This window comes from Acinonyx jubatus, chromosome E3, assembly GCF_027475565.1.
Source record: "Acinonyx jubatus isolate Ajub_Pintada_27869175 chromosome E3, VMU_Ajub_asm_v1.0, whole genome shotgun sequence".
Classification (NCBI taxonomy): domain Eukaryota; kingdom Metazoa; phylum Chordata; class Mammalia; order Carnivora; family Felidae; genus Acinonyx; species Acinonyx jubatus.
In genome coordinates, this window is record NC_069398.1 from 1,957,558 (window position 1) to 1,979,916 (window position 22,359).

The 22,359-nt window shown below is 46.0% G+C and overlaps 1 protein-coding gene and 1 long non-coding RNA gene across 46 annotated transcripts in view; one reads left to right on the top strand and one right to left on the bottom strand.

The window, feature by feature from the left end:
• RBFOX1 (RNA binding fox-1 homolog 1) overlaps positions 1 to 22,359 on the top strand; it is a 2,045,752-nt gene that overhangs the window by 1,869,292 nt on the left and 154,101 nt on the right. The gene's annotated exons all lie outside the window — the stretch shown is intronic.
• On the bottom strand, positions 13,611 to 18,446 carry LOC128313601 (uncharacterized). The gene is made up of 4 exons (XR_008294526.1): positions 17,921 to 18,446; positions 17,740 to 17,796; positions 17,101 to 17,194; positions 13,611 to 14,704 (listed from the first exon to the last, which is right to left on the bottom strand). It is a non-coding gene; the product is annotated as an uncharacterized LOC128313601 (long non-coding RNA).

Consider the following 22,359-nt stretch of genomic DNA (forward strand, 5'->3'; position numbering starts at 1 on the left):
AGGAACCATTATAAACTGAAGCAAGGGGCTTACCCAGCATTGGGGAGGAGCAGGAACATATAAGGGGCCGTCTTGTTTTCTACTACAAATGATTCCATGCATATGCTCTTCTCTCTTGGCCAGTATGGAAGGTGCTTCTGCTGCCCATGACCTACTTTTCAGTTGGACTTTCATGACCCGACCAAGCAGAACATGGTCTATGACAAGTTTGCCTCAAAATGTCTCTGTATCCTCACACATTGACTAAGCGTACCCCTCTCTCCACTGCAGGTTCTGCATTACTCAAGGAAATAATTTACCCTCCAAGTGGGTCAGACCCATGTTCTCCCAACCCTAGAATACATAGCCCTGTATTACCATGCCTAAGTTATTCTCCATAGGGTAGTGTTGTGTCTGGAATCACCCTAACTGTCCTTTGTGCACGGTGCTTAATGCCAGTCTGAGGGCACTGTCGAGGACATCATTTCGTTGGGAAACCGAGTAGTTTTGGGTACGAGAAAACATCCATCCATCTGGTAGGCTCCAAGAACATCTAATATATGCACATGATTTAACACAAAGTGCAGAATCTGTAAAAGGGAAGCAGGATGCACCCAGAGCTCCCAAAGCTTCCCAGAGCTGAGCAGAGAAAGTACAGACAGAAAAGACTTACCAGGTCATCCTTTCTGTTCCCCAAGGGCTGAGATGAGTCCCCACAGGACATTTTTCTGCTGGATGTCTATTTAATGTAGGCCTCCAAACACATCATGGATCACTGTGTTGACAGACCCAATACTGTATTATATTAGATACTGCTCCTGACAAGGTATTTTACTCTTGACATTTTATAATTAGAGATTTGCAAGTAGTGAATTCTCCATGTATCTCCAGTAGCAACATAACTTCTATTTTTAACACCTCTGCAGTCTGTTTCAAAGTCTCCCACCAGTTCTGGGAAGAACTGGGAGAAACAAGGTGGGTCCTACAGCTAGATCCCCGAGCTCTGGGCTCTGTTAACAGGGACAAGAGCTGCTTGAGAAGCCGAGTCCTTGACCCTCAGCTGCTTCCAACTAAAGCAGCAACTGGGTCTCCAGACTTCTTTAATACCTTTACAAAGTGAAGACATTAGTTGGTGATGACTTCCTGTTTTGATCCCTTTAAATACTGGCTCTGCTTCTAAAGCCAGTTGTGTAGCTAAGGAACGGGCAAAACTCAGTGTACTTTTCTGTTCACTGGGTGCTGCTGCTGTTGATATTATTATCATTATCATTATTATTGTTGTTATTATTATTATTATTATTATTATTTGAAAGCATCTCAGGATTGTGGTTAAAAAAGCCACACTTTAGAAAAGGGTGTACAATGAAAACCAAAATTTCTTAGTTCTTCGTCTCCCTGCCAGAAACAACAGTTACCAAATCCTTGTATTTCCTTCCAGAAATGTTTTGTGCCAGTGGAAGCATATGCCTGTGTCTTGGTCCATTCGGGCTGCTAGAACAGAAATACTACCAACTCGGTGGCTTATAAACAGCAGACATTTATTTCCTGGTTCTGGGACTGACAAGTCCGTGATCATGACGGTGGCCGTGGCCACGTCTGGTGGGGACGAACTTCCCCCTGTGTCTTCACGTGGTGAAAGGGGACGAGGGGCTCTCTGAGGCTTCTTTATGAGGGCTCCACCTTATGACCTCATCACCTCCCAAATGCCACATCTCCCAATGTCATCACCTTGGGGGGGGGTTGGATTTCCACATGTAAATCTGGGGGGACACAGACATTTAGTCTGTAGCAGCCTGCTTGTCTACTCCTCTCTGCCTCTCTGTCTCTCTCTGTCTCTGTCTCTCTCCTATCTTTCTGTCTCTGAATCAAATCTTGGCATCTCTAATTCCTCTTCCCCAAAGAACAGAACTGAAGTCGACTGAGCACCCACTTGGGCACACTGTGCATCTGGAAGATCATTCTGTGCCACGCTTTGGGATCCAGCTCATTCTTGTAGACATTCGCTTGCGATCTTACATGCAGAGGTGTCTCACTGGGGGAACTGAGGCTATTTCTGGGGTTTATGTTGCGGTGTTGTTATTCCCTGTTAGGCTGTAGTGAGCAGCTGGGCACAGAGATTGCTGTCTACCCCTGGGTGTCTCTGTGTGAGTGGTTAAAAGGCACATGGATCTAAAATGTGGAGGCGGTTCAGCTACCCCCACAGGCAGTACCTGAGAAGGCGTGCCACCCACACCCTTGTTCAACAGTGTGCCATCCAGCTCCCGGCTCATGGCCATTCTGACTGCGTGTGCTTGCCCATGGCTTCCCCCTCTCTCTAACAAGAGAAGATAATCTGAGAGTAGTCTGCTGTCAGGGAAGAGGGGAGGGAGGTGTGCTGTCATTGACTGAAGGCTGCTGTGGTCCACGGTCCATGTTGGGCACTGCACAGTCATCGTCTTGTTTTGCCCTCCCACCAACCCCTTTAAATGATACCAGTACTTACATTTTACACTGGGGAAACAGGTGCAAAGAGGCAAAGACGTCGTGAGTTTGGGAGAGTTCTGAGTGACAGGGTGGAGAGCCTCACCAGTTCTATGTCACGTCAAAGCCTGGCCTCTTTCCTCAGACCTCCAGGGTATTCCCTTGAGGGTCTCCCGGCTGGCAGCATAGGTGACCAGTGCCTGAGGCCTGGGCGAATAATCCAGAATTCTCTGCCAGGCCAGTTTCTTCAGCCCTGCTCTCCGATTTAAAGTAGCAGGTCAGTGAAGAACTTACATTCCAGGTTTGTTGGGATTAGACCTTCTGCTCCACTATTCAGAAGCTGAAAGGTCCCGGGCTGGTCACTTGACCTCTCAGCTCTTACTATCCCTACTGTTCCCTTCCTCCAGTGGGGTTCTGCCCTTCTCCAAAACTTCTTTCTCTTCCCTTCCCACCAACCCTCAGAGCCGCCTTGTAGAACACCGGAGAGTTCCTCTCCCTGCTGGAGAACTTGGGCCTCACCTGTGCATGTTTAAAATTTGGCCAAATCATTGAGGGATGTCTGTCTAAAAATAGGGTGGGTAGCCACAGCGAAACAGGAGATGGGGAATAGCAATCTCAAAAATAATAGTTTTGCTCAGTGAGTGTCAGACTATGTTCCAAGCTCTTTTCACACATAATGTCAAGTTGTCTTGACCCTCTATTACCAAAAAAAATTTTAAGTACGTATGAGGCATTATCATCCCCATGTTATAGTAAGGAGCTGAGGCAAGGAACGTCCTGAAGGTCATTGTAGCTAATAAGTAGGAGTGAAAGCTCTACACCAGGTGTGTCAGACTCAAGACCAAAACTCAGAAGGGCACAGAGCCCAGAAGGTATCCCCAGTACTGCAGAAAGGAACGCTTTGCCTGGGAATCACCCATCTTGCCCTGGGGAGGGCCCCAGTGGACCCCAGCACGTACTGTATTACAAGCTTAGCGGGTGCTCTTATTTGAGACCTGTGCCTTGAGCAAACTCCAATAACACATTTCGGTGGCTTCACAATTGTCTTTTCAGATGACAGTGTGGCTGAGCTGTTTTGTCCACACAGGTTCTATTTGCCTAAGGTTCACATTTACTTTAAGGACACAGGAACATTCTCTTGTCCCCTCACAAGGCCAAGTATTATGCTTCTGTCTCCGGGATAGCATTAAACTGAATGGCCCATGGCTTACAGGACAAGTTAAAGACCTTTATTACCCAATACCAGGGCCATATTACTGTTCTAAAGAGTCTGTTCACCAAAGTCCCCAGTCCTGAGGAGCCACATGGCATGATTAAGCCCATCTTAGGATAACTGTGAGAGGGGTGGATAGCTGAGATCATCCGAGACCCACGTGTCTAATGTCCAGTTGTAGGACAGGGCTATGACCTTGGAATCCGGTGGAGGTGAAGGTTCTCATGACTCCCATGACAGCTCGAAGAAAATGGCCCTGGGTAAATGCCATTAGGTATAATCAAGAGAAGCGATAAAGAATCGACTGTTGGGGACCATTGGCATGTGATGTAACCACTCTGAGCCTCACCTACCACCTTTGATCATGTGAGGTTTAGAGCAGCAGTGAGGTCGCGGAAGGGTTTCGCAGTGATGGGCACACAGCAAACCCTCCACCATAGAAACCATTATAATTATGAGAAAGTCCCATCTTTCATAATGGGAAATCAGAGTGTTCTCCTTTGTCCTTAATTTTCCATTCAAACCATTTTTGGGGGGAGAATAAATTCATCCTAACAGTTGTGTAACTTCTTGCGCGTTAAGAGTGAAACTAAGGCACAAATCCCCACATTGGTTTTCAAAGTAATTCTCATGGGGCACCTGGGTGGCTCAGTTGGTTAAACATCTGACTCTTGAGTTCGATGCAGGCCATGATCTCACAGTTTGCAAGTTTGAGCCCCATGTCGGACTCTGTGCTGACAGCATGGAGTCTGCTTGGTATTTTCTCTCTCTCTCCCTCTCTCCCTCTCTTCCTCCGTCTTTCTCTGCCCCTCTCCCATTTACTCTCTATCTCACTCTCAAAATAAATAAAAATAAACTGTAAGAAAAGAAAATAGGGGCGCCTGGGTGGCTCAGTCAGCTGAGCGTCCGACTTCGGCTCAGGTCATGATCTCGCAGCTCGTGAGTTCAACCCCCACGTCGGGCTCTATGCTCACAGCTTGGAGCATGGAGCCTGCTTCAGATTCTGTGCCTCCCTCTCTCTTTGCCCCAACTCACTTGCATTCTGTCTCTCTGTCTCTCAAAAATAAATAAACATTAAAATAAAAATTTTTTTAGAAGAAAAGAAAATAAAGGTAATTCTTACATAGAATGATTTTTATACAAGTAGGTTTCAACCACTCAGGTCTGAGTCCGACTGATTGGTACAAGCTAGTCATTGACCTAATTAGCTCTAGGCCATGTACAAACAAGGCTAAGATTTATTAGGGAAAGATACAATTGAAGTTTAGTTTGTAGGGCTCAAAGCCATGTTGCTTTTGCTAAATAAGGGAAGATCAGACATTCTGAGACCGTGTTAATGTTTCCTTAGGGAGATCTCATTGTCATTTTAGAGTTGCTACTCTCGTAGCCATTTGAAATGTTTCACCTTGACTTAGTCTCCATTTCGGTGTTTTGTGCTTATTCACACCTAGATTCATTGTCAAGTTTTACCCTCTCAGTATGACTAAGCAGTCTCCCTCCTTGATTAAGATGTTATTCTTTGAGCAAGTATTAGCACACTGTGTAATTCTAAAGGGTTAGGCTAATGATTGGATAATCTGAAGATGAAGTGAGCCGTCCATGAGGTGAACAAATGGCTGGTCTAGGTGTTGAAGGACCTAATTGCTGTCACATGGCTTATAGCCCCATTAGGTGGTTTTGTTGCTTTTGCTTGTGCTTTTTTGTTGTTTGTTTTATTTTTTATTTTTTTTATTTTTTAACGTCTATTCATTTTTGAGGGGCAGAGCGCAAGTGGGGGAGGGGCAGAGAGAGAGGGAGACACAGAATCCGAACCAGGCTCCAGGCTCCGAGCTGTCAGCACAGAGCCCGACACAGGACTCGAACTCACCAACCGCAAGATCATGACCTGAGCCGAAGGCGGATGATCAACCGACTGATCCACCCAGGCGCCCCTGTTTGTTTGTTTTTAAATGAACTTAGAACGCCAGCACTACTCCGTTTTGTGCACAGTATGTGAATCACTCATCACCAACCACAGCTCATGCTCTAATTGGTGGCCATATATTCTACAAGTTCATAGTGAGTTCATGTAAATTCTGTGCTCTGTTTGGATTCTTGGCTGGAGAAGTGGTTGGCTATGCTCTGTTAACTGAGAGATCCTGGTCGATTGGGCCACAGACCCTTGGAGGGTTAGAGCCAGAGGAAACCGAACAGTCCACCTGGTCTGTCTTCTCATTGTACAGATAGACGGAGATCATGTAAGTTAGAGGCCGAAACTCAGACATTTTCAGGTCCACGCAAGTAACATACTTGTTTGAGAGAGATCGGTTTATGATGGAGACATAGGTAAAAGCAATCATTAATTTTCTTCATTAACATAGGAATTTTAAAACCATAGACATGGTGCTATGTGACCCCTTGGTGGGGACACTGATAGTCTAGAGGACCATGGGCCATCCAAAGGTGCGCCCCCACACGCCCATCTAATCATTGCCGTATTGGATTGCTGACCCAACATTACAGTATCTGTTGATGTTTTTCAAGAGCAAGCAGCCATTTGGATTTTTAAGTGGCCTCTTGTTGAGGCCTGCTTTATTTTTTATCTGCCCAGCCTCTGAAGATAGTGAGTTTGTAACCCCCGACTTAGGCTTGGGGTCTTAATTTATTTTTTTAAACAAGAGGTAAAATTGGAAGCATTAATCCTTCATTACAGGTGCATAAAAATAAGACAGCTTGGGTGCTCCTGCATGACAAATGCAGAGTCAGAGTAGGTTAGAGCTTGAAATGACCGTCTTGTCTACCTACTTCGTTTGTGAATGATAGCAAGGCTCAGAGAGGGAGAGTGACTTATCTGAGTCACACGGTGAATATCTCAGCAAGAACATCCCCAAAGAAAATTTCCACTGCACCACTCCCCTCCCTATGGATCATACTTTCTGTGGCCATCTTTTTTTTTTTTTTTCTTTTCTTTTCCTCTCTATCTCCTGGTTATCTCTGCACTGAAATGGACAAAGCCCGGTGACTTTAGGAGCAGATCGGGATGTATGACCTGGAGCTTCATTTCTCTTTGAAAACCTGCTTTACTTCCTAGCCAGAGGCCTCAGGGCCTTACTCTCACTAAGGCTTCCAGACTTCTAAAAAGAGTCTTTATTTTACCTAGTTCTTTCCTGCTGATCCTGTTGGTTAGGTTGAGGAGGCTGTGCTCATTCAGTAGTATTATATATTCCAACGAGCTCTAGTCTGAATCACTCCTGGGTCAAAATACTCTAAGGAGTCTGGGTTTCTGCCTTTTTCATCCCTGGAAAGGACAGAGGCGATCAGATCGTCCAATTATAACCTTGCGTGTACAGCTAGTCTGAGTGATTGCATAAGCTCCCTGCCTCCTTAGAAGAACAAAGGACCTTTGTGAGACAGGTGAGCCTGGTAGGTGAATCCACCAGAATGGAGCCCCCACGGATGCTAAGGGTTCTCCACCTCCTGGACTGTGGAGAGAAGGTCACTACAATCCAGACAATAGCCCATCCTCTTACATCAGGAACAGAATGTATCTGGGCTCAAGGACCTGATTTTTACGTGATGTCAGTGTCCTACCTGGATAAGTATGTTTTCCAGGAGACCAAGGTTTGTAGCCTTTATAGATCCACACAAACCAGGCCTTTGGGAGCAAGGCGATTTGAAGCCTTAAGGGTTGTGGACTTGTTTTGGAGGCAAAAAGTCAATTTTCTTCCTTTAAAAAAAAATGATAGAGTTAGTTACAAACAACACAAGTTGGAAAGTTTGGGCTACCCTGGTCTTTTAAAAGTGGAAAATGTAATTATGCATTATGATTGGTAGATAGAGAAAAACAAATTAGAAATTTCTTGGACTGAAAAGAATTTTGAAAAAAAGAAGAGGCAGCTATCATGTATTAATGTTTGGTAACAGTAACTAGCATTTAGTGAGCATATGCTACATACCCAGTGCGGTGATACTAAAACCTTCAGGTGCATGGAGCACCTGGGTGGCTGAGTAGGTTAAGTGTCCAACTTTGGCTGAGGTCATGATCTCACGGTTTGTGAGTTCAAGCCCTGCATTGGGCTGTGTGCTGACAGCTCAGAGCATGGAGCCTACCTTGGATTCTATCTCTTTTGGAAGGAAGGAAGGAAGGAAGGAAGGAAGGAAGGAAGGAAGGAAGGAAGGAAGGAAGGAAGGAAGGAAGGGAGGGAGGGAGGGAGGGAGGGAGGGAGGGAGGAAGGAAGGAAGGAAGGGGGGAAGGAAAAGAAAGGAGGGAGGAAGGAAGGAAACAAGGAAGGAAGGAAGAAAGAAAGGAAGGAAGGAGGGAGGGAGGAAAGAGGAAAGAAAGAAAGAAGGAAAAAGAAAGAAAGAGAAAAACGAAAAGAAAAGAAAACTTTAGGTGCATGACCTGAGTGAATCTGACAGCATCCAGAAGAGGCGGGTACCCTAAGTGACCCCTTGTCTCCTCAGTGAGAAAACCAGAACACAGAAGAATCAAGGAGACTGCCCAAGGTCACATCACAAAGCCAAAAAGGGCAGAGCAGGGATTTGGAGGCAGCCAATCGGACTCCAGAATCCACTCCGTTATTCACTCCACCAGCCAAGCACTAGGCAGCACATTTTCTTCACATTCCGTAGCCCATCAAGGGATGGTTGGGACGGTGCCAGAATTATAGATGAGGAAACAGAAGCACAGATGTTAAGTAACTTGCCCCAAGGCCATACAACTGATAAAGGGAGGAGTATAAATGCAAGTAGAGGTCTGGCAGATTCCTAAACCCACATCGTGTGATTTCCTCTTCAGAAGTAGTTTATTTTACCTAAATGGCATTCCCTGCTATTAATCATGATGTTGTAGCAGACAAATGTGTTAATAATCTTTGTCCCCGTAATTCTGCGTTTAGCTCAAAACTGCCTCAATTTACACACGCACACAATCTCCCCTCACCCCCTCCTCCCATTCCCCCAAACACCCCCTGTACCCCAAGGGTATCCAGTGGCCCTGCCAAGTGAAAAGGGCCTCAACCCATTTGGCAAGCTGACTAAGGAAGCCTGGATCTCCCAGAGAAACTTGCTACAAGGAAATCGCTAATTATAACCCAAATTGTATTTGACTTATGCATCTCTGCTTCACGTTGTAACACTGTAATTTAAAGAGATTGTTCCTGGCCTTTTTTTAGGGGAAGAAATTAACTACCATTTTTTTTTTTTTTTTACTAAGAAAAGCAGTGGTAACCGTGGTACAGGAATGACAGGAGGTGGGTCCCGTCCCCTCCTCCCCTCTACCCATCTTGTCTTGCAACTGGGGGCTGGGTTAGCAATTATGCAAGGACTTGCCAGAGGTTCCAGGCACTGTCTCTGAGTGACACCCATCTGGTGGCTTTACCAAAGGGAGAGAGAACACGAAGGTGGGCAGGCTTGGAAAGAAGAGTCTCCTTGACTCTAGGAGTGATGGTTTGGAGGCGGAAGGGAAGCAAGGACATTAGTCCTTGGATTTGGGGGCCGTCTCCTGTTTTGAGCCACTGACGTACTTGACAAAGACTAGAGGGGACCTGGTCAGGGGTTGAAAAGGGGAGTTCGAAGCATTGCCTGGATTTCAGAGCCTTGGCTGTCTCTCTTCCTGGTCCAACTATCCATGGGACCCAGAGCCCCTCACCAGCACCCCATTTTCCCTCTTCTCTCCTCCTTACTCCAGGCCTTTAGTATCAGCGTTAAGCCAGGACACAATTTGGCAAACTATGATCAATGGGTCCATACCGGCCCACTGTCTGTTTTTGTCAATAAAGTTTTATTGGAACACAGCCACACTGATTCATTCATGTATTGTCTATGCTGCTTTGCTTTTGCAGAGCCGAGTGATTGCAACAGACGTATAACCCACTGAGCTGAAACAATGCTTTCTGTTTGGCCCTCCACAGAAAAGGTTTGCTGATTCCTCATCTAGGCCGAAGTTTGCATATTGCTGGCCTGCTGGCTTTATTTAGACCTCAGGCCTGTTGTGTTGGGTTCACAAATGGAATGAACTGGCTACATGTTCATTGGGAGATTTCGCAGTATAATCTGGCTTGGATTAAAAACTGGAAAAGTTTACCAGGAGGACACAGCAGTGGTGTGCTAGTGTTGAGGATGCAGCTGTCCCTCAAGGCTGTTTGCCGTAGTGGCCACCTACAGTGTTTTACTAAGCTGACCCAGCCTTGTACGCGTTCGAGTTTGGCTAGGTCATCTGGGTCTTCTGGACTATTTTTTAATAAAATATTTCCAGTTTCTCTCCTAACCAGTGAATTACATTTCTTTTATTCTTTCTCCTTCATCATACTGGCCTTCCCTGCGGAACTCTGACCAGAAAATAAACGTCAGTGTAATTGCCAGAATTTAGTGAATGCCAGAGTTATATCAGAAATGTAGCGTCCCTTCCTACCCCCTAATACATCCGTATTCACACACACACACACACACACACACACACACAGCCCCTGTTTTGTCAAGAAACTTTGTGAATCAAAGCCTAGATCACTGTTTTCTTTGATTTAAATCCAAGATGGATTACTAAGTGTTATATTCTTCTGAGGTCACGGAATGAATGTCACAATTGTTATTATTAACAGAGTAGATATTTATGGTGTTGGCCAACGTTATTCAGGTTTTAAGTTTATTAATTCTATACCAACCGAGTGGCTGGTAGCCTTAGCCCCATTTCATCAATAAGGAAAACCGAGTCCCAGAGAGGTTATGTAAACAGCCTTAGGGCGTACCATCAGAAAGTGATGGGCTTGGAACTCACACTCAGTCCTGGCTAATGCAAAGGCACTGCTCTGTCTGATATACCATGGCACTCTTTAAAGCGTGTGGGCACCACCAGTGGAACCAACCCTTGACTGAAGTAGACAACCGATGCCCAGCTCCGGAGCCAACAAGTACAATGTACTAAGCCCCAGGGTCAATTTTTCTGTAGCGAGAACAATTGATCCCAAGAAGGGCCTCTGAAGGCTTGACTAGAGGCGCTGAAGGTCAGTTTCGGGTAAATAGTCATTGAAGAATCTTCCATTATTCTCAACAAATCTTCAGAGAATATCTTTTCCCACTAGCCTTTGCAAGCTCAGCAGGGGGAGACACTGGAGTGGGGAACCCCATGTTTTCTTTTGAAAACAAGGCCTCCTCGGGTAGGAGAATACCAAGGCAGAGGGAAATCCCGGTGAACAGGGTCTAGGCTTTGTCCGACAGCTGAAGGCCAGCACAGAGCCCCACCTGTGTTGCCCAGGCATCTCAGCCTACCCTGAGACGAGCGTGTGGCTCCAGGAAGCCCTACAATTTTGCACCAGCAGCTTGGTCTACAGGCTCTCTGAGGATTCACAGTGGTCTGACATTGGGGCTGAGCCCTTGATAATGACACTGTAGACACGAGGTAATTACAGATCTGTTACTTCCCAAGTCAAGCTAAGTGGACCTCTGATTATTATTCTGCATATAATAGGAGCATAACTAACACTGAAGGGAAATTGTACTTCTCTCTTTTATTAACCACTTTTATATTCCCTTGTGCACGGCTATGATGCTATGAAATCTCTTTAAATGTGATATTACTCAATATAATACAATAATAATGCACACACCGTAATGTATTGGATTACTTTGCAAACAGCCCTTCTGAAATTGAATTTCCCGTCATTTCCCTGGGCCAGCTCAGGGCTGCTGGGCTCACAGGCCCTTTCTGTGCTTGGGAGCCTGGGGTCTACCTTCACAGTCAGTTAGGTTTTCATAGATGTAAGCAATTGGTCCCCATCATCTTTATTCATGGTGAGGATGTTGGCGAGCCATGTTCCCTGGCACCTCGCGGTATATCACAGCTCAGAAATGTGCACAATTTCTGGAACCTCAGCATAGTTTGCAAATGACCCGGGTTTACTGACATCAGAAGGGAGCTAAGCCAGATGGAAGGGATGCCTTCCATGCTGGAATTAAATTCTGGAAGTATTTGCAAATCGCCTTTGCTGAAGATTCTGTGAGATCTTCACCCTTATTCCCAACTTCTGTTCATCTGTAAATCCTTTCATGACACCATCTCAAAGCTGCTGTTGGTGTGCCCTTTACCTCCTGCATATGCCTTGAGACTTTACCCCTTTGACACCCAAAAATAATGTTTATTGAACTCATACAGTATATCGAAATATGCATTAATCTATTAAGTGACATCCAACAATTTAATAAAAACTTAAATCTTTATGTTTGCCATAAAGCTATGAAGTCTCAGAGGATGCCACTGTGCCTTAGTTGTCTTTTTTATTCTTTGTGCCAATCATAGTGCCTGGAATAAGGAAGATACTCAAGAATTCTGTGTCATTATTCATGCATGGAAATGTCTTGGGTTCCTGCTATTTGAGAGGCATAGAGTCAGGCCATGGAGGTACAAGAGTAAATGCCAGACATGGGTTCTCCTTCAGGAAGTGACAGCCCAGTGCAAAACATAGAATATGAACAAACAAAAAACACCTGCATAATTAAATAATCACATTTGTGGAAAATACCATAAAGGAAAGGTACAGGTGTTATGCGTGCGTGCACACTTCTTCCCAACCTGACAGGGATACCATGTTAGTAGCTGACGTGGCCATAGTGAGAGTATTTATACCATGGAAATTGGCAATGACACAAACCAGGGCTTTTGTGATCTTGTCATCTGTAGAGCTGGCCCACACCCTTGGCAGAAACTTGGCATATTCAAATGAAGGAATGTCAGTGTAGCTGGGTTGAGGGGCAGGGAGAAGGTGGCCCAAATGAAGATGAAGAAGTGGTCAGCAAACATTCTTACGGGACCTTGTAAGCCAAATTGAGGGTTCGCATTTTCATCCTTTGCACAGTGGGAGACCACTGGAAGATCTTAAACAAGAGAATGGCATGATTAGGTTTTGATTTTAGGAGTGACCTGACTGTAGTGTGGAACATGGATTAGAGCGACACAGTAATGGGGTGGGGTAACTGGGGGAATGGCAGAGAGTAGTCAGTGAGCTACTGCAATGGTCTGGACAGGACAGGACGGCATGCACTCGTGTGGCCTGGGCAGTGAGTTGGCTGTAGGATGTAAGAAAGCAGGTAGGATCCAGGATGACTTCAAGTTTGGGCCTCAATAAATGCAGCTCTTATAAAGCTGAATCTTGATGGAAGTGAGGATTGTTTTCCAAAGAGTAGAAGGAGTTGAGATCAAAGTGTGTGTGGGGGGGGGGGTACTTGTGAGACACCTAGATACAAATAAGCATCTGTTTATCTTTAAAATGGACAGAATAATGCCTAGCTGACATGGTAGCTGAGATTCTTAAATGGATTGATTTATAAGGAATCATTTGGCATGTAGGAAACAAGCAATAAAATGTAGTTGAATCTGAATTTCTGACACATTTAATAGGTGCCCTTTTGAAAATTGGACAGCCAGACTGGAATTAATTAATAATGTTTTAGGTTTAGTCTGAAACACGGAGTTTTCTATAATTGAGTCACACTGTATAGTGCCATTGGGAGAAAAAAATGTTTAGGCTAAAATGTCCTTTGTTCTAATTCCAGTTTGGGCATTCATCTATGCAAATCACTCAGTGCAGGGCTCATATCACCAATATGGTGTCACACTACCCTGATTCAAGTCCTACATCCACCACGTCTTAACAAGTTAAGCAAGTTGCTTCATCTCCTTGAGCCTCAGTTTTTCAAACTGTAACTGTCTTAACTTACAGGGCTTTTGTGAACACAAAGTGGTTATTTCAGGCAAAGCTTTATGACTATGCCTGGCATATAATTGGCACTCGGTCAATGGGGGCCATGATTGGGAATCACTTTGAGTCCTGGTTTTTGCATCTTTCAAAAGGACACAATAATTATCTATGCCCTGACCAACTCATGGGGTTGGAGTAACTATCAAATTACCAAAGAATCTGCCACAGCTCTTTTTTTTTTTAATGCTTATTTATTTTAGAGAGAGAGAGACAGAACATGAGCAGGGGAGGGGCAGAGAGAAAGGGAGACAAAGAATCCTTAGTAGGCTCCAGGCTGTGAGCTGTTAACACAGAGCCCTACGCAGGGCTTCCACCCACAAACTGCGAGATTGTGACCTGAGCCAAAGTCAGACGCTTAACCAACTGAGCCACCCAGACACTACCACCACAGCTCTTTGTAATTTCCAGTATGCATACTTGTAAACTTCTGTTACTAGTTCAAAGTGCTATAGTCTTTTACAACGTAGCCCTCAGAATGGCCATCAAGTATAGACGTAATGATGCTCTCTTTACAGATGAGGAAATTGAGGTTTGGAGAGTGGACATGACTTGATGTCTTTCCCAAGATCACCTCACTAGTATGTGGTATGTCTGAACCCACAACTTCTCCTGATACCTTCTCTAAGGGGCTAGAAGAATGGAGAGATCACTGGGTTTGGGGTAGGGAACTAAGGAAAGATCTACCTGGTTCTGTGAGGTCCATCTGCCCTGACCTTGCCAAAGGAAGTAAGAATCAGGAGATACTGGCTTCTGACATGACTTCCCCCAGACCCTTACCTTTGTACCCACTTCAAGAGTGATGCTTGGGATTAACAGAGACAGTGAGAGACTAGCCAGACCTCCCAGTGCAGATTTCCACTTGGACGCAGACTAGATCGTTTGGAAACTAAACTGTACATTGGAAAACAGTTCTGGATAAATTAATTTCTGTGATACATAATGCATAAGGGGAAATCCATGGTATTTTTAAACAATGGAAATGAGAGAATCTGCCTTTTGGGCATTGATCCCAATTACATTTAGTCCAGAAAACATTTATCAACACCTACTGTGTGCCAGTTCCTTGCTGGGAAACAGAGATGAGTCAGACATTGTCTGTGCCCAGGAAGGGTGAGAAATCAGTGGAGGCACCCACTAAGCCATCAGCCCTGGGTTAGACCTTGAGATCGGAAAACAAGGAGAGTCATGAGTACTTACGCCTGTCTCTTCTTGAAAGCATAACAAGGCAGATCAATAATGAAACGTCTGTGAGATACTTTACAGAAGGGACCTCCTCTAGCCTTCCCAGCATCCGTGTTAGGCTGGCAAGAATGTTTCCATTCTGCAGATTAAAAAAATTGAGGCTCAGGGAAGCCTTATAACTTGCCCCAAGCCCCAGGTGCCCCATGTTACCAAGGCTGGACCCCTACCAAACACTGCCTACCCTGAAGCCCCTCTATACAGCCTCTTCTGTGTCTCTGAGGGACCTTCATTTTTGCAAACTCTGGTTAATTCCATGAGTTGACTGGCTGCGTCTCTCACAGGCTCAGATGAGAGATACTTTAGATCCCACCTTTGCCCGAAGCACAGGGTGTTTCCCTTAGAAGAAGCCCCCCGCCTGGAAATCCAAGGCTCCAACAGTTCACGGAAGCCCCTTTCCACCCCGACTGCTGTGCACACCCTGAGCAGAAAGATAATTCACCCTAATTATCCAAAACCCATATTTAAGGACAAGTACAAAGAACTCTGAGGTTCAAAAATAAACGATTCAGCAAAACTGCACGAGGTAAATTCCCTCAGAAAGGAGAGTTTATCGCTGATGGTTCTAAAAGGGAGCCTTTACCCTTTTGTTGGCTGCAGATTCAAGTTAAAGGTACAGGCCTGCCTGTTCTCGGTGGCACCTTTCCCTTTATGCCAGTGTAGCTCCAGAAGGAGCCCTGCTGATGGCAGGATCCCCCTCTCACTGTCCCACTGTCCTGTCTCAGGTACTACTGTCTTAACATAGGGTTGGGGTTTGTCCTTTAATCCATGTCTGACATAGAGGTTTAGCGATTTATTTTCCCGAATGTTCGAAAGGGCTGGTCCATCAGAGTGGAGAGCGCACAGGCTGTACTTCTCACTAACCACGTGGGCCTCAAACCTGACGCTTTCTCTGAGCCTCAGTTTCCCTATCCGGCAAATGGTCTTGTCGATGGCCATGAGGATTCAGTGGAATAACAGGAGTGATTCGGGGAGCTTAAGAAATCTCCTAGGTCGTTCCTAGAGTAGGTGCTTGGAAAGGTGTCTCAGATGAACAATGTTTGATTTCCCACCCACACCCATGTGTGATCCCTAAGGGACAGTGTGGCTGGCTGCTTGAGGTCAGAGAGCTGGGCCTGGCGAGTGTCGGAGGGTCTTCCCTCTCTCGGGACCTGAGCTGGAGAGGAGTATGGGCACTGGGGACCCTCCCAAGGATGCCCCTCAGCCACCTAGAGCATCAGTTCCTTGTTAGACATGGTAGATGGGATTTTGATGATTGGAAACGTAAGAAAGGCTGGAACCCAGAACATTCCGAATCTACTCTGTCACCCCCTCTACCCTGTGAGGACCCAGGCCGGAGAGAGGTATGCTGGGAAGACGGTCCACAGGAGAGACCAGACAGTCCTTTCAAAATGTCTAGGCAGGCAACAGATGTCCTCTGATGCAGGGACATGTGACAGACTTGGACAATGGAACTTGTCTGCCCCAAGGCATAAGCCAGACACATAATTCTTTCCTAGATTTTCCCCTCATCTCCCACCCTGGATTGCCTAGCTCTGAAGGTCACATCCCCAATGATTTCAAGCACAGAGAAGGTGGGTAAAGGGGACAAAACAAAAGAAAAAGAGACACAGGAAGAAAGGGAAGGCATGGAGGGGGAGGAAGAGGTGGAGAGAGAGAGACAGAGACTGGGCTCACTCCATAATTTTTTTCTTTAAAAAATAGATGATCTAGATATAAATCTAAATCTAGAGATAGATAGAGATATATAAAGGCAGCAGGGAATCTAAGTGACATCCTTACTGACATCTGAGGCTCAATGAACTTGCTCACTCTAGATGGAGTCCCAGTGAATGTTCCAGGTTCTGAACGATCATATTGGCAGTTGCCCTAACTCAGTAAAAGGGGTGAGCATAGGCAGATCAAGCAGAGAGCCCTCCCACATCCCTTCTGCTGGGTGCTGTACCAGCTATGCATTCCAGTCACCCAGGGGTGAGGTTAAAGGGGCACAGCCCCTGAGCTACTGGGTTTGTGCCTTGGGACACAGGTAGGAGGCCAGCAGGAATCCCCCATGGGTGTTAACACATCCCATGGTGAGGCTTAACACAGCCGACCAGACACTTATCTTCACACAAGCCTTTGCAAGCCAGTTCAGCGGCCCACTCACTGCTTACTTAGACTGCAGAGTATCAAACTCTGGGAGGCATTGGGATCTGCTGGAAAGTATGATGTATCTTATAGGCCTGTTCCTGATGCAATAGTGATGGCAGCAGCTGCCATTGCCAAGGACCCATCCGATGCCACTGTGCCTTTATCACGTGACCCCAAGAACCCCTTGAGAGAGCTGTCTTTCCCTTTTTCAGAGAAGACCGGTGAATCTGGGAGGGTTGAATGGTCTGTGTGCCCCCAGGAATGCAGCCGGCCGAGTGTAGCCTTATGCACATCGAAATGGAGAACCATCTCTGGAGGGTTTCGCAACACCTGTAATTTTCCGAGTACCTAATAGTTGCCGCGCAGGATCTGTGTGTCCCACATTCTTTATTTCCTTCTGCCTTCTTGGTGATTCTGTGAAGCAGGAGAGAAACTCTTCATTCTGTGGAGGAGGAAAACGAGAACAGGAGAGTCCGAGCTGAACCCAAGCTGACTCCTAAGACAAGGGCTGTCTTAGCCCTGTGTTTCTCGCCTCTGTCCTTGGGCGGCGGTGAAAGCCGCCTGATCAGGATTGCTGTAGGGGAGAATGACAAAGGGGAGCGAGGCCTGGAGGCAGACCAACATGTGTCCACACACTTGGTAGCCGTGTAGTCTGTTGTGTCAAATGGACCCAACTTGATGGCCTGGGTTACATAGTGCCCCTCCCCCGAAAAATTCATGTCCACCTGTTACCTCCGAAGGCAACCTTGTTGGAAATAGTTTTTGCAGATACAATTGTGGAAGTTAAACGAGGGTCATACTGGGCTAGGGTGCACACTAACCCCAATGGCTGGCAGCTCTAGGGGAAGGCCAGGTGAGACACAGAGAGAGGAAGACCAAACAAGCACAGAGGCAGAGGTTGGGGTGATGCATGTACAATGCAGAGAAGGCCAGGGCACCCCAGGGCCATCAGACAGGAAGAGGCAAGGGCAGACTGTCCTCTAGTACCTTCGGACGGAGCGTGGCTCAGCCAACACCTTGATTGTGGATGTCTGGCCTCCAGAACTGTGAAAGAATAGATTTATATTGTTTCTACCACTGAATTTGTGGTAATTGGCCACGGCAGCCCCAGAAAACTAATACAGCCAAGGTATTTGTTTGTTGAATTTGTTTGCTTTATGGCACTTACCACAACTGGCAATCATTTTCTTTGTTAGGTTGCTTATGTGGGCCTGTCAGCCACAAAACAGCTCCAACCTGTGTTTAGTTCATCACCCCCGTGTCCCCAGAACTTTGCTCAAAGTAGCTGCTCAGGGAAAGTGCGCTGAATGAATAAATGAATGAGTGAATGAATGAGTGAGTGAAATGGGCTGTTGTGAGGCTGAAGCAAGGTAATATCTTGAGATTGCATCAAACAGTGTTTGGGCAAGAGCAGGCATGAAAAATAAAGGTTGTTCTGATTATCATTCCAGGCAGGAATTACATTTTTCTTAGGGCCCCTCTGAATTGCAGAGAGCCAATGGGAACTGGAGTAGTTACCTGGACAGAGAGAACACAGTTAAAGGAAAGGCCGTTTCTGCCAACATTGACAGGATGGGAGCCCCCCGCCCCTTTCTTGAAACTGCAGTTCCCTTTGAGGAAAGGAGCCCACCAGTGAGAAGGACAGGGTCCAGGCAGGGGGGGGGGGAGCGGGGGAGGCAGGGTTTTGCAGCCCCCTGACCCCCTGGCTCCAGGCCAGGCCTCCACCTTCCCACTCTGCAGGAGGCTTTGATCTCATCTCCCTGCCCAACAGACACACATTAGTCGATAATTCCGGGAGACATCAAAACCCCAGCACGAGCCCTTCCTCTGCCTGCAACCTCCAGAAGTTGCAAGCCCTGCTAATGGGCCCGGGACAGGTCCGTTCTGTTTCCCAGGGCCTGGGGTACTCTGTGTCCACTCTCTGTCTGCCTCTGACCCAGTGCGTTTACAGTTAAGCCAAGTAGCCCAAATGGAAGGGATGACCTTCACAGCGACTTGATTTACCTGTGGCTGCTGTATTATTCTTCTTGGCCTTCGTTTCCAGGTGGTGGCACACAGTGGGGTGGAAAGATCATGGGCTCAGGAGCTTGAAGACTTGGTACAGGGTCCCACCTCTGCATTTTGAGGCTCTGTGACCATCAGCAAGGCATACACATCCCCTGAGTCTCTGTCTCTGCCTCTGGGAGAAGAATCAGAAATATGAGTCCCCTGCACTGCCCGACAGAACTGTTTTGAGGCTCACGGGAGAAATCAGATGTGAGCGTGCTTTAGAAATCAGGAAGTGTCATAAAAATAGAAGCAATTATTACCATTATCCCATGACTCTGAGCTCATTAAAAAAAAAAAAATTCATTACTGACCCTGTGTTACACACTGCCGATGGAGAGACAAACAAAACTCTATCCCTTATGACTTTCCTAAACTATGCAAATAAGTCCTATTCATTACAGAAAAGAGAGAAAACCCAAAAAAGCAAATAATCATCATCACCACAGTTGCCACCATCACTACATTGACCACCTGGTTGTTTATCATCTTTGGACTGTTGCAGCGTCTTACAAAATTTTTTAACGTCTTTTTTTTTATTGCTTATTTTTGAAAGAGAGAGACAGAGCATGAGTGGGGGAGGGGCAGAGAGAGAGGGAGACACAGAATCCGAAGCAGGCTCCAGGCTCTGAGCTGTCAGCACAGAGCCCGACGTGGGGCTCGAACTCAGGAACGGCGAGATCACGACCTGAGCCGAAGTTGGACACGTAACTGACTGAGCTTCCCAGGCACCCCCAATTTTTTTTTAATAAATAAAAATACAAAGATGGTATATGCCATCCTGTTTTGTGACTTGGTCTCTAATGGAAAATATCATACATATCTTTCCAAGTCATTTAATTTATTCTGATGTTTCCCCCCTCTGGTGGCTTCTTTGTGTTCTGTGGCCGGCATGGTTTGGATTGGACTGAGTGTATGTGGCCAGTCCCTTGTCGTTGCACACGTAGGTTGTTTCCCATTTTTCACTGCAGCAAATATCACTGTAATGAATTTCCTCTCGCCCACATCTTTGCACACTTCCCCGATTGTTTCTGTAGAATAAATTCCCAGAAGTAGAATTGCTGGGTCAAAGAGTAAAAATGCACATTTTTAAAGGCTTTTGATAGTCAGATAAAACTAAAAAATCACCCTCCAGAAAGATTATACCAATTTAAACTCCCAACAAGACTGCACGGGAGTGCCCTGTTTCCCGAACTCTCGCCAGAGCCGAGCATTATCTCAGAGTGATTTAAAATGCCTGAAGAAAGGAATGATAACGGTTTCTACCCCGCACTAGCTAAAACACGAGCACTGCATATTGGCTTTCAGCTTGATAAATACTTTCTTATAAGGTCATAAATATCAGCGGAACCAAAGGTTAATGTAGTGTGCAATGCTGTAAAATTCAGCAGGCAACCTGCTAGATCATAATGATGCATTAGCACCTTTCAGTATGAAGTGGGATGGCTTACAAAGTCTGTTTATAAGTGGCCACTAACTCAACAAGTGCGTAATTGTGTCAGGTGGCCCCACTGCTCCTGCAAACATAATTTATTAAGTGCACACCTTGCCTTCCATTATATGCCAAGACTGAGAAACAGAGGCGGAAGGAGGTGGGGGAGGAGAGGAAAGAAGGAAAGAAAAGGATTCATGAATGTATGTATTTCATCCCTTTCGCAAGCTAGAGATCCTTAAAAGACCAACATAATTTATTGCAGAAAAAATAAAGCAAATAATCCCTTTCATATATTAGCAGTGAACTTACCACATGGCTGGCAGCATTAGAATCAGAATCAAGGCACGCATGAAAATAGCTGTACCATTAGCAAGCATGTGCTTCTAGAAATCAGACTTTTAAATTGTTTAGTTTGTGTTTTGAAGTTTGCGATTCAGATACCTCACGTGTTGCGTTTTTTATGCAGGTGGAAACAGGTTTCATGGTTGTTTGCTATTGTTCTTGGGTTGGCTGGTAAGAAGTTGAAACAGTTACAGTGATTAATGAACAGCAAGGTTGTGTGTATTTTAAGGCAGAACAGTAATCTGTCCTGGGAGGAGACAAAACAGGATGGATGGTATGAGCAGCCACGTGCCTGTTTGGTTTTGCTTCTTTAGTGACGGACCAAATCCCAGGCGTCAGGGACAGACTTTATACTAAGCCCGTCTTAGCATTGACTCAGGAGTGGCGCCTTGACTCCTTTGGAATTGTGTGAGAGAACCTACTCTGTACGATGGAAATAGGCGGGACTATTCACCATGCAAAATATCCCAGAACAAACCAAATTGTTCTCTACCTTCTCCCCCTCCCAGCCACCCATCTCTCCCCCCCTACACACACACACACACACACACACACACACACACACACACACACACACACACTTAGTTTTTTTCAAACAGCCTTTAAATCTGGTGCTGAACATTGGGAATAGAGAGGTGAGTGAAGCACAGCCCACAGCCTCCAAAGCCTTAGCCCAGTCTCATGGCGTAGAGCATTGCCACGGCAGACACGTTCACCGGGGCAGTGAGCAGGGTGCTCACAGTGGGAGCTCATGGTAAGGCACCAGGGACTCCTCTCCAGCCATAGTTGCTGCTTCCGTTCATCCCTATTTCCCACGTCTGATGCATCACAAGGAGACCAGACTCGTTGCTCCCGCGTGTGACGCCACCACGTTCGTCTCGATGGTGAGTCATCAGCCCGGCAGCAGACTGGCAGAAAGCAGAGAGGCCATCCAGGCATGATGGCACTTTTGTGCCACACTGTTAACTAGAAACCCACTTAATTCTGCGTTAATGATGAATGAAGTATTTACTATTAACAACCCACGTTTATGGGTTCTGGAAGTATGTCGAATGAGACCAAGAAGCTGCTGCCATCACAGAGCTTGCATTCCAGGAGGCTGAACAAACGCATCAAAGTACTTGCTAGCTTTGCAGGTGACACGAGAGAAACACACAAGAGCCGTGCTGCATCATGTGGGGTGGGCAGGGAGAATGCTCTGAGGAGGTGATATTTAAGCTGATGACTAAGGATGACAAGGATCCAGTTATGGCAAACAGCGGAAGGAAGAGGTGCCAGGGAGGGGAGCCCACGTATGCAAAGGCCTTGAGGTGGGAAAGCCCCTGATGGTTCTGGGAGAATGAAGGCAGAGAGCTGAGGCTGTAAGACGTTCTAGAAATGAAATTGTAAAGGCAGGTCCTTGCTAGCCAAGCCAGGAGTTCAGATTTAATTCCAAGAGCAAGAGGAAGCTCCATGAGAGTTCTGAAACAATCAGGGTACCGCTTTCTTGGGTGGACCCCTCCAGAGTTTGTGTTTTCTTTCTTTCTTTCTTTCTTTCTTTCTTTCTTTCTTTCTTTCTTTCTTTCTTTCTTTCTTTCTTTCCTTCTCTCTCTTTCTTCTTTCCTTCCTTCCTTTCTTTTTTTTCTCTTTCTTTTCTTTCTTTCTTTTTCTTCCTTCCTTCCTTGTTCTTTCCTTTCTTTTTGGTTGTTCTAGAGACTACCCTTAAGTGTCAGGGTAAACAAGTGATTTCTGGGACTCCCCCATCCATGAAGGTTAATTTGGCGACACAAATATCTGCTCCCAGG